At 38.5% G+C, this 11,787-nt stretch overlaps 1 pseudogene; it reads left to right on the forward strand.

The window, feature by feature from the left end:
• Positions 1-8,052: 8,052 nt before the first annotated feature.
• On the forward strand, positions 8,053-9,009 carry LOC116466590 (heterogeneous nuclear ribonucleoprotein A1-like; annotated as a pseudogene).
• Positions 9,010-11,787: the final 2,778 nt, after the last annotated feature.

Consider the following 11,787-nt stretch of genomic DNA (forward strand, 5'->3'; position numbering starts at 1 on the left):
TGAGTTGTAGTTTGATTGCACTGTGGTCTGAGAGACTGTTATAATTTCTGTTCTTTTACATTTGCTGAGGAGTGCTTTACTTCCAACTATGTGGTCAATTTTGGAATAGGTGTGGTGTGGTGCTGAAAAAAATGTATATTCTGTTGATTTGGGGTGGAGAGTTCTGTAGATGTCTATTAGGTCCGCTTGGTGCAGAGCTGAGTTCAATTCCTGGATATCTTGTTAACTTTCTGTCTTGTTGATCTGTCTAATGTTGACAGTGGGGTGTTAAAGTCTCCCATTATTATTGTGTAGGAGTCTAAGTCTCTTTGTAGGTAACTAAGGACTTGCTTTATGAATCTGGGTGCTCCTGTATTGGGTGCATATATATTTAGGAGAGTTAGCTCTTCTTGTTGAATTGATCCCTTTACCATTATATAATGGCCTTCTTTGTCTCTTTTGATCTTTGTTGTTTTAAAGTCTGTTTTATCAGAGACTAGGATTGCAACCCCTGCCTTTTTCTGTTTTCCATTTGCTTGGTAGATCTTCCTCCATCCCTTTATTTTGAGCCTATGTGTGTCTCTGCACATGAGATGGGTTTCCTCAATACAGTACACTGATGGGTCTTGACTCTTTATCCAATTTGCCAGTCTGTGTCTTTTAATTGGAGCATTTAGTCCATTTACATTTAAAGTTAATATTGTTGTGTGTGAATTTAATCCTGTCATTATGATGTTAGCTGGCTATTTTGCTCCTTAGTTGATGCAGTTTCTTCCTAGCCTCGATGGTCTTTACAATTTGGCATGTTTTTGCAGTGGCTGGTGCTGGTGTTTCCTTTCCATGTTTAGTGCTTCCTTCAGGAGCTCTTTTAGGGCAGGCCTGGTGGTGACAAAATCTCTCAGCATTTGCTTGTCTGTAAAGGATTTTATTTCTCCTTCACTTATGAAGCTTAGTTTGGCTGGATATTAAATTCTGGGTTGAAAATTCTTTTCTTTAAGAATGTTGAATATTGGCCTCCACTCTCTTCTAGCTTGTAGAGTTTCTGCTGAGAGATCAGTTGTTAGTCTGATGGGCTTCCCTTTGTGGGTAACCCGACCTTTCTCTCTGGCTGCCCTTAACATTTTTTCCTTCATTTCAGCTTTGGTGTATCTCACAATTATGTGTCTTGGAGTTGCTCTTCTCGAGGAGTATCTTTGTGGCGTTCTCTGTATTTCCTGAATCTGAATGTTGGCCTGCCTTGCTAGATTGGGGAAGTTCTCCTGGATAATATCCTGCAGAGTGTTTTCCAACTTGGTTCCATTCTCCCCGTCACTTTCAGGTACACGAATCAGACGTAGATTTGGTCTTTTCACATAGTCCCATATTTCTTGGAGGCTTTGTTCATTTCTTTTTATTCTTTTTTCTCTAAACAACCATTCATGTCTAGGAAAACATCTTTGAATCCTCTAATTTTTTATTTGAAAAAGTCCCTTTCACTGGGAAGAAAAATAAATATATGTTTTATGTAATTGTCAGTGTGCAGGTTGCAAAGACTGAACCTCTGGTTTCAAAGAAGTTTCTAAACTTGGTAAGCCCTGCTTCCCATCACTAATAATAAAAAATGCTTTATGTGCACACACCTTGCTCTGTATGGTTTAACAGATAGGTCACAGGCAGGCGTCAGGTGCTCAGGGATTCTATTCTCAGCTCTCTCATTGACTCAGCCTTTGACCTCAGAAAAGGGTGAGATTTAAACCAAAGGCTCCACAGTGCACAGCCGGAATGTGTGCACCCTACAGGTTTTGCTCCTTTTCTGGAAACTCACAGCAGCACTTTTGATTTTGCTTTGATGGAACGGGTCAGGGTACAGCCCTACACCATCAGGGACTACCTTCCCCTTTCTCCTCTTCCACATTCCTCTGTCTCCCCATGCTACTTTTCCATGATGACTGTGGCATCATTTTAGATCTTGGGGTTACAGATAAATGCAGGCAGGTGAGCCTTATATATAGTCTTATTACTTAAACCTGCTTGAAGCAGTTGAGCACATTGGTGGTTTGTTTGTTTGTTTGAAGCAGAGGATTTGATCCCTGCACAACTGCAGTTGCCCCAAGAGCACAATGACACTTTGTGTTCCAGACCCAAATCGTCAGTTTCACTGCACTCCCCACAGTCCCTCAGACCTAGATTCCAACTTGCATCTGTGTATCAAGGCTTCCTCTCCTGGGACTCCTTGTGGATGAAATCTGCTATAGGTTCCAAGCTTGCAGGTTTAGTTGTTATGGCTCTTCAGAGGTCCTAGGGAACTGAAAAAAACAAAAAAACAAAAAACAAAAAGCAAAGGCCAGTGTGACTGACAGCTACTGGGGAGATTCTGCCATCCTTTTGCAGTCCAAGAACAACATGGTACCTCAAGCAGATTTCCAAGGGCACATTTTTTAGATTTAGATTTTATGACTATGGCTTTTACTCTGGGTGAAATGAGTTGCTACTGGAGGATTTTGAGCAGAGGAATGACAAATTAGACTTAACTTTTATAGGCTCCCTCTGGCTGCTGGATTTGGATCTCTGAATATTACTCAACCTTGCATTTTCCATTGTGTGTTCCTGGCAATAAACTTTATGCTTGCTCTGCCTGCTGGGTTCGCTTCCTCTCCCTCACAACCTACAACAGGCTCTGCTCTTCCATCTCTGCTTCTAGACTCGACCTTAGTCAGGGTGGCGGCTGTACCTCCTGACCCAAGCATCACTCTTCCTGGCCGTGCTGCTGCAGTGAACAGAGCCAATGTAGCTGATTCCTTATCATCAACAATGTGTTAATATTTTATCATCTGAAGTCAGTATTGAGCTCTGTATTTATTGAACTTGGCATGGAATTTTCACCTTTTTCTTAGAGATCCCCAGGTCAGGATGACCCAAATCTGTAAGTGCTCCCTCTCCCACACTGGCACCTTGATCCCTGCTGATCTTGTTGTCTCTGCTTCTCATCTTTAAATTTGTTGCCTCATAAGGATGTTCTTGCACTTTTTTGCATGTGAACCACTGCCTTTTCATTATCATTTATTTTAAAAAAAAAGCTGAACTAATTTATTATTGAAAATTAACTGTTTTTGATAAAATCGTGGAAAACCTGGACAATACAGATTGACTTAAGTACGAAAAATATTTGCAAATACCTATAATCCTACTAATACAAATATATTTTCTAAAATTATATGCATATATATGTATAGTTTGTTTTACAAAATTACACTATATACCTATAGTTGCATTCTACTCTTTTCACCTTATAGTATATAACGAGCATTTTCCAATCTTGCTAAATGATTTTTAGTAGCTGCATAGTACAGCGTGGCTGTATCATTATGTAATCTCCTACTTAAGTAATTTGACTGTTTCCAGGTTTTTGATATTATAACCATGTTATTGCAAATGTTGTATATGTGAATATCTGAATAGCTCTCTGACAATTTTATTCAATTAAATTCCCAGAAGTAGAATTATTGGGTCAGGCCAGGTGCGGTGACTTACGCCTGTAATCCTAGCAGTTTGGGAGACCGAGGCGGGTGGATCACTTGAGGTCAAGAGTTCAAGACTAGCCTGGCCAATATGGTGAAACCCCATCTCTAATAAAAATACAAAAATTACCCAGGTGCAGTGGCAGGCACTTGTAGTTCCAGCTACTCAGGGGGCTGAGGCAGGACAATCGCTTGAACCTGGGAGGTGGAGGTTGCAGTGAGCTGAGATCACGCCACTGCACTCCAGCCTGAGCAACAGAGCAAGACTCTGTCTCAAAAAAAAAAAAAAAAAGAATTACTGGGTCACAGGGTAAAAACATATTAAAGGCAGCCTGAGACTCTCTAAATAAAGACTTCAAATCCTGATGGCAGTGAAGAGTCACAAGAGCATGGTCCAGTCCCCTCATGATCCCTGACAATGGGCAAGATATAAAGTTGGGGTGGATTCTAGAAGCCTCTGTGTAAGCAAGGGGTTTAATAATTTAAACTGATTTCTCTGATTTCTAAAGACCTGCACCTGCCAGAGCATATTAATCAATGTTGAGGAAGTAGCTTCAGCTATCAGGAGCAGCAGATGGGTAAAGACATCTGGCTTCACACCACTGCTGGCTTCAGTTGTTAAGAACTTGAGTTCTTTCAGATGAGCAATGGGCATCAGGCGAAAATGTAATCATCTTCACTCTTTCTCTCAGTCCATGCAGTGAGACACCAATTGACCTTTGCTGTGATTGCTAATTAAATTTTGAGATTATACTTAATCTGAAGAGCAGCTATTCAATGGAAATGAGAAACCTGCAAAGCATTAGTACTATTTAGATTGGGAATGGATGGGAACAGCAAATTGCTCAGGTACTTGCAATATCAGCAAATAAAGGACAGTAGGATTTTATGTAGACTCATAACAGCAGAGAACCACAGGGTAGTTTTTTTTCTTGAATTTTGTACAACAATCACCCTCTGAACAATTACTCTCCTAACACTGTATATTGATTCTCAAAATATACCTGTGGTATAAATCAAAATACTTGCCTCTTTTGCAGATAAGGCAAGGCAGACAAACCGATTATTTTATTTGTCTCAAATCACTTATTTAGGCTAAATTCATTTCCTTCAACTTTTATTTGGATGCCTCCTATGAGCCAGGCATTGTGCTGTGTTACAGACTTATAAAGATCATGAAGACAGGATCTCTGACCTTGAGGAAGGCGAAGTATAATCATGGAAGCAAAAATTCTAATAATGTGTTCGAGTATACTTAGGGAAGAATAAAAGCTGCAATATATTGAGAAGGAAGTAAACTAAACCAAGCCTGAAGTCAAAGTTTGTTTAGGCAAAAACTACAAATGCACCAGGAATCTGATATCTGGAAAAATGACATAAATGTGGCTAACACATAAATTCATTCTCCACTCTTGAAACCTTGCGATCAGATGCATTTACAGCCAAATCAAATTTGTAAAGATTAATAACTACTCTTTAGATCTTTTTCCAATGCAATAATTGCTCTTCATAAAAGCTCACTGTAAGCAATTTCCATATCAATTAAAAATCAATGCTTGCATAACTGGAGAATGCCACATCATACATGATGCTGGCTCGAGAAAGAAAGATTCAAATAAGCAGAGCTGTTTACAATTACAAACGCTAATTAAGGCAAATAGTCAACCCTAGATAATTCAGTGATAGACTACAGAGTTTGGGGATTATTTAGACACTTTTCTTTTTCTCCTCTTTTCTTCCCCCTCCTACTGGATGGGCTTTCCCCATTTGCTACTTACTAGTACTCTCTCCTGGGCCTGTAGAGAGGCAGAAAGTTGAGGTCCAACATCAGTTTTACAACTCCATAGCAGTTCTGATGAAAGAGTTTGGTAGGAAACAATATTGAATAACATATAATAGTATAAATAATGTCTGGAAATTTTCGAGGAATTCTAATGGTCTTTGATACTTTCAAGCCTTTTAACTCAAAGAATGAAAAATCAGCTATCACTGTCATTAAATATGCATAAGTTCAAGCTTTCCAAATTTTTAAGTGTCTAATCACCATTTAAACATAAGCTGCTTGTCTTATATTTTTAGAGACATCCAGACAGTCCATGGCCCATGCTTCACTTTAGGAAATTGAATGAATGTCACTGTAACAGGACATGTCCACACAGTAATGGTCTCCCTGCTGCTAGATAACATCTGAAGCAAATCCACTGATGAGAAATAAATGGGGAAGCAAAGCAAAGTGTATTTCCAGAGCCAGAAACACTGACCCTTTCAAGGCACTCGATCATTCTGACTTTGTTTCTATTTATCAGGAAGTGAGTGTTGAAGAATGAATCATGTTAGTTCAATAGATGCTGACAGGATCAATAGATACTTTTGCATCATACTCTTACTTGATGCTTGCTGCCAGAAAGACTGCCTTATATAGCAGAACCATGGCCAGAACAGCACTCCTGCCACTGAGAAGCAGTCTGCTCTGGCTGGATCAACTATTTCACATTCTAGATCAATTTTTATTCATCCTTATTTCTGATCCTATCTCTGGTTATAGAAACAAGGCTCAGCAATTTAGGATCACCTAGCCAGCAGAATCAGCTGTCACTATACTAGTAGGAGAGTTTCATATAAAGGCTGACACTTTACTCCTTCAAAGGAATGATTCCTATTGTGCTTTATCAAAGAGTGAGTGACTCTGTTTATGCATTAATTGTCAAGACTTAATGCACTGTGACTCAAGTGTTCATCTCTACCCCACTGAGTCATTGACTTCATGCTGATTGGAGGTCCATCCAAGAAAACTAAATTATTGCTTCACTATCATTTTGTTAAGTAAAATTTGGAGTGTATTCTTTCAGTTCCCACTTCATTCTCTTTGCAATCTTAGTACAAAGGAAGTAAATGCATTTCCTTTTCCCCTATATTGTTGAGCTCTTGCTTTAGAACAGATCTACAGCCTTGTAAAGTAACTTCAAATATCTCAAACATACACCTACAACCTTGTCATATAACTTCAAATATCTCAAATGCACAAAGCACAAACACTCCCTAAATCTTAGGGATTGAGGAGAGAGAAAGACTTCAAAAGAAGTACTTAGAGCAAACATTTATGTTTAGCTGGCTCACTATGTGTTCCTATTTCCTTTCTCCATGCTGCTTTCTACTGTGCAGTCAATATTTACCTTGTTCAGCCTCCTTGAAGCCAAATGTGGCCATGTGACACAGTAGCAGCCAATGAGCTCTAAAGGGAAGTGTACTGGGGGTTTCTGGAGAGGCTTTGGATTTCCTCATAAAATGGACAGGTATGGCTGTCATAGCTCTCTTTCCTCTTCTTCCTGCCTTGCACTTGAGTCTAGTACCTGGAGCTGCAGTAGCCTTCTTGTGAGCATGCAGTGACAAACTTGACACTAAAGAATGGCTGAGTGGGAGAAGTTTGATCTTTTAATAACATTCTTGAGTTCCTGCACCACCCATGGACTATCTATGGTCTATGAGAAAAAAATGAACCACAATTTGCTACCTACCTTCATGGAGCTCACAGTCTAGCAGGAGAGATGAACTGTAACAAAGTTTACCTCAGAGGATACAATAAGACACACTGCAATAAATTCTAATATTAGGTAAGCAGATGATACAATGAGAGTTCATAGGAATAGCAGCTTATTCAGACTTTTGCATTGAGGGAAGATTTCCTGGAAGAATTGAGACCTAAATAGGAGTTCATTTGGCAAAATATTTGGGGAAGATAATTCTAAGCAGAAAGCAACATGTACAAAGGCCTAGAAGAGAGAAGGCATGATATCTTTGGGAAACAACCATAAAGATATCAGTATGTATGGAGCTTAGAGTGGAGTTGAATGAGATGAGGTTCAAGAGGTAAGTACAGCTTATTATCATGGGTCTTGAAAGATTATACAATGCAAAATCAATCAAGGACCTTCAACAGTGAAGTGATAGAATCAAACATGCTACACTGGCTGCTGCTGGGGAGAATGAATTGGAAGGGGAGAGTCTGCAGGCAAGGAAACCAGTCAGAGCTATGCTGTCCAATATCATAGCCACCAGCCACATGTGGCTACTGAGCTCTTCAAATGTGGCTGGTATGAATTGAGATGATTTAAAGTGGAAAATGCACGTCGGATGTCAGAGACTTAGTGTAAAAATAACAATGTAAAATATATCATTCATTTATATATATCCGTAATTGTACGGTGATTACATGTTGCAATGTATTTTGCATATATTGGGTTTTGCATATATTGGATATATTGGGTTATTTTACATATATTGGGTTAAATAAAGTATATTTTAAAAACTAATTTTATCTCTTACGTTTATGTTTTTTAATGTGGCTATTAGAAAATTTCAAATTACATACATGGTTTGAGTTGTGACTGACATTATATTTCTGTTGAATGATGGGTTACTTTGGCAATCTATGTAAGATGATAAAGGCTTTAGTTAAGTTAAATGCAATTTGAGTGAAGTAGACTTACTTCAGGGCTATAAAGAATGAGGATAGTTCCTTTCTGCTCATAGATGCCACTGAAGAAGCATCGTTAAAGTCTCTCTTCTCCCTGCCATTATGTCTAAGTCAGAGTCTCCTAAAGAACCCAAAGAGCTGAGGAAGCTCTTCTTTGGAGGGTTGAGCTTTGAAACAACAGATAAGAGCCTGAGGAGCCATTCTGAGCAATGGGGAACACTCACGGACTGTGTGGTAATGAGAGATTCAAACACCAAGCACTCCAGGGGCTTTGGGTTCGTCACATATGCCACCGTGGAGGAGGTGGATGCGGCCATGAATGCAAGGCCACGCAAGGTGGATGGAAGAACTGCGGAACCAAAGAGAGCTGTCTCAAGAGAAGATTCTCAAAGACCAGGTGCCCACTTAAAAAGATATTTGTTGGTGGCATTAAAGAAGACACTGAAGAACATCACCTAAGAGATTATTTTGAACAGTATGGGAAAATTGAAGTGACTGAAATCATGACTGACCAAGGCAGTGGCAAGAAAAGGGGCTTTGCCTTTGTAATCTTTGATGACCATGACTCCGTGGATAAGATTGTCATTCAGAAATACCACACTGTGAATGACCACAACTGTGAAGCTAGGAAAGCCCTGTCAAAGCAAGAGATGGCTAGTGCTTCATCCAGCCAAAGAGGTCGAAGTGGTTCTGGAAATTTTGGTGGTGGTCATGGAGGTGGTTTTGGTGGGAATGACAACTTTGGTCATGGAGGAAATTTCAGTGGTCATGGTGGCTTTGGTAGTAGCCATGGTGGTGGTTGATACGGTGGCAGTGGGGATGGCTATAATGGATTTGGCAATGATGGAAGCAATTTTTGGAGGTGGTGGAAGCTACGATGATTTTGGCAATTACAACAATCAGTCTTCAAATTTTGGACCCACGAAGTGAGGAAACTTTGGAGGCAGAAGCTCTGGCCACTGTGGTGGTGGAGGCCAATACTTTGCCCAACCAGGAAACCAAGGTGGCTATGGCAGTTCCAGTAGCAGCAGTAGCTATGGCAGTGGCAGAATATTTTAACTGGGAAACAAAGCTTAGCCAGAGAGGAGAGCCAGAGAAGTGACATGGAAGCTACAGGTTACAGCAGATTTGTGAACTCAGCCAAGCACAGTGGTGGCAGGGCCTAGCTGCTACAAAGAAGACATGTTTTAGACAAATACTCATGTGTGTGGGCAAAAAACTCAGGGATTGTATTTGTGACTAATTGTATAATGGGTTATTTTAGTTTCTGTACCGTGGAAAGTATAAAGCATTCCAACAAAGGGTTTTAATGTAAATTTTTTTTGTTTGCACCTATGCTGTTGATTGCTAAATGTAATAGTCTAATCGTAACACTGAATAAATGTCTTTAAAAAAAAAGAATGAGTATAGTTAGGTTATGTTGATGGTTGCATGAGAAGAGAGAGTGAGTAAAAAGAGTTAAGGATGGCTCCCAGGTGTCTGGGTTGGGCAGCTGAGTGGATATCAGCGATCTCCAGTAATAAAACAAGAAAGCAGCAGGAGGAGTGGGTTTGAGAGTAAGCTATTGAGCTCAGTTTTGGATAATTGAGTTTGAAGTCCTCAATACTCAGTTTGAAAAATTGGATAGGCAGGTGTGCATATGTATCTAAAGCTCGGGAGACAGAGTTGGTGAATTTACATATACAGATATCATCAGACTGCAAGTGGTATTCAAAGCCTTGAGTACAATTGAGAGTACCCAGAGAGAGTATGCTGTAGTGGAAGAGGACTGAAGAACAACCATAATAAATATATAGACTTCATAGCTATTAAGCAAATACCAACATTTACTGTAAGGTAGTGTTTTCCGTATTGTGTTTTCCAGAACACTAGTCTCACAAGATATTCCCAAGAAGAAATATTTCTGTGACTGAGAAGAATATTGCCCACTAGAGATTACAATACACACTAACATATTCACATAGTTACAGTTCTGAGAAGTCCTATAGTGAAGAAACCTCTTTAACCAAGCATTTTAAAAATCATATATAACTACAGAAATCTTTCTTCTCTTCCAATAATACTGGTTAATTTCTTAGGAAATATACTCAAGGAACACACTTTGAGAAGTCTTTTTTCTACGGTAATCCAATTCATTAGTGGGGCAAAAATCAAATAGAATTATATTAAATATATGGCCTTTAGGGCAGATTTATAAAGAAATTACTTTGTCATTTCCGTCAAATAGATATATTTTCCATGTCTAGTTTCCTCTATGCAAGCTTAAGCATATTTTGGGGCATTTCAGTGCTTTCTAGAATTTTAAATGATTGGATTAAAATAAATACCTGATTTTCTATGAGTAACTTACTAAGAATGCCAAAGAACTATTGTAAGCTCATAATAAATAGTTCTTGTTTTAAGTTTGAATACGGGGTATCTAATGGTCTAATAAAAGATTATCTCATGGAAACAAAGTTTGTAGGCCAAAAATAATTTTTCCAAGGCATCTATTAAAATTTAGAAGAGTCACAAAGTTAGGTGGGTTTTTTGTTTTTTACAAACTGCTCATTCAGTTGAAAAATGTACAAGCTACCGTAATTTACATTACTTATGGTGCCTTTGGTGTGTTGATTCAAAAAGTGAGTTAGGTGATAACATACCTTATAAGAGGCAGCAGATGGCATAATAATTTCCCTTGCTTAGCAACTAATACGTTATCCGCTATGGGCAATGTCTAGATTTCTATGCTAATGTAGAGTACTAGAACATTTAACAATAGGAAGCCCCAACTCCTACAGTGAAGAGACCAGGTATAAGAGGCAGGTGTTACAAAATAGGAATGGGCCATATCTAAACAAAAGGATTCAGACTAAAATTTTAAGTTTTCTTTAGATTTACAGTATCTTGAAATGCCATAGTTTTTAAAGCCACTTTAGAAACTGAGTCACGTTATCAGTTTGTACTTACACAGTCTATTTTACAGAAGAGGTTAAATAAATTGGATCTTACTTTTCCTCAGAAAATTTCCGCATGCTAGATGAGGTGTTATGGAAGAAAGGATGACATAATGGGAAAACACTGGACAACAAATATCTGTTTCTCGAACTCACTAGCTGATTGATCTTTACTAGATACTTAATTTCACATAGCCTCTACTTCCACATTAGCAAATCAATAGAATTAGCAGCTCTACCCACTTCATAGGGTTGTTGTCAAGACCAAAAGTAAACAACAGATTTTACTAGAATGTAAACTCCATGAAGGCAGATATTTTTGTCTTTTTTGGTTCACTGCTGTGCCCCTAAAACCTAGAAGAGTACCTGACACATAGTAATCACTCAGTGAATGCTATAAAAATGAATATTGTAAATATGCAATATATTATATGTAAGGTATTATTATTCGCTAAACCAAGGAAGACAAACAAAGTAGAGAGTGACTTGCTCAAGTTATTTACTAAGTCAGAAAGAATTTAAGACTGGATTTCAGAGTAGATCTCTTGACATTTTATCAATTTGGTCATTCAACAAAATTTTGACAGTATGTGCCATAGAGCATACTATGTGCCAGGCGTGGTACAGATGCTGGATATGCAGTGGTAAAAAATATATACATAAGAGTCAAACATGGGGTATAGACATTAAACAAATAAACATGAAAATAAGTGCACACAAGTAAATTGTAATAAGAAAGGAAGGAAGAAAGAAGAAAGGAAGAAGAACCTCTGAGGCAAAAACAACAGGATAAAGTTTCCTTAACTTACACCTAGACTAAATGTTTCAGCTAAAATTTACCCAAAAAACTGTTCACTGTTTTGGTAAGATGTGTATTTTTAGAGAGTGTTCATTTGTTTTT

The sequence above is a fragment of the Hylobates moloch genome, unplaced genomic scaffold (assembly GCF_009828535.3).
Source record: "Hylobates moloch isolate HMO894 unplaced genomic scaffold, HMol_V3 SCAFFOLD_2, whole genome shotgun sequence".
Taxonomy (NCBI): Eukaryota; Metazoa; Chordata; class Mammalia; order Primates; family Hylobatidae; genus Hylobates; species Hylobates moloch.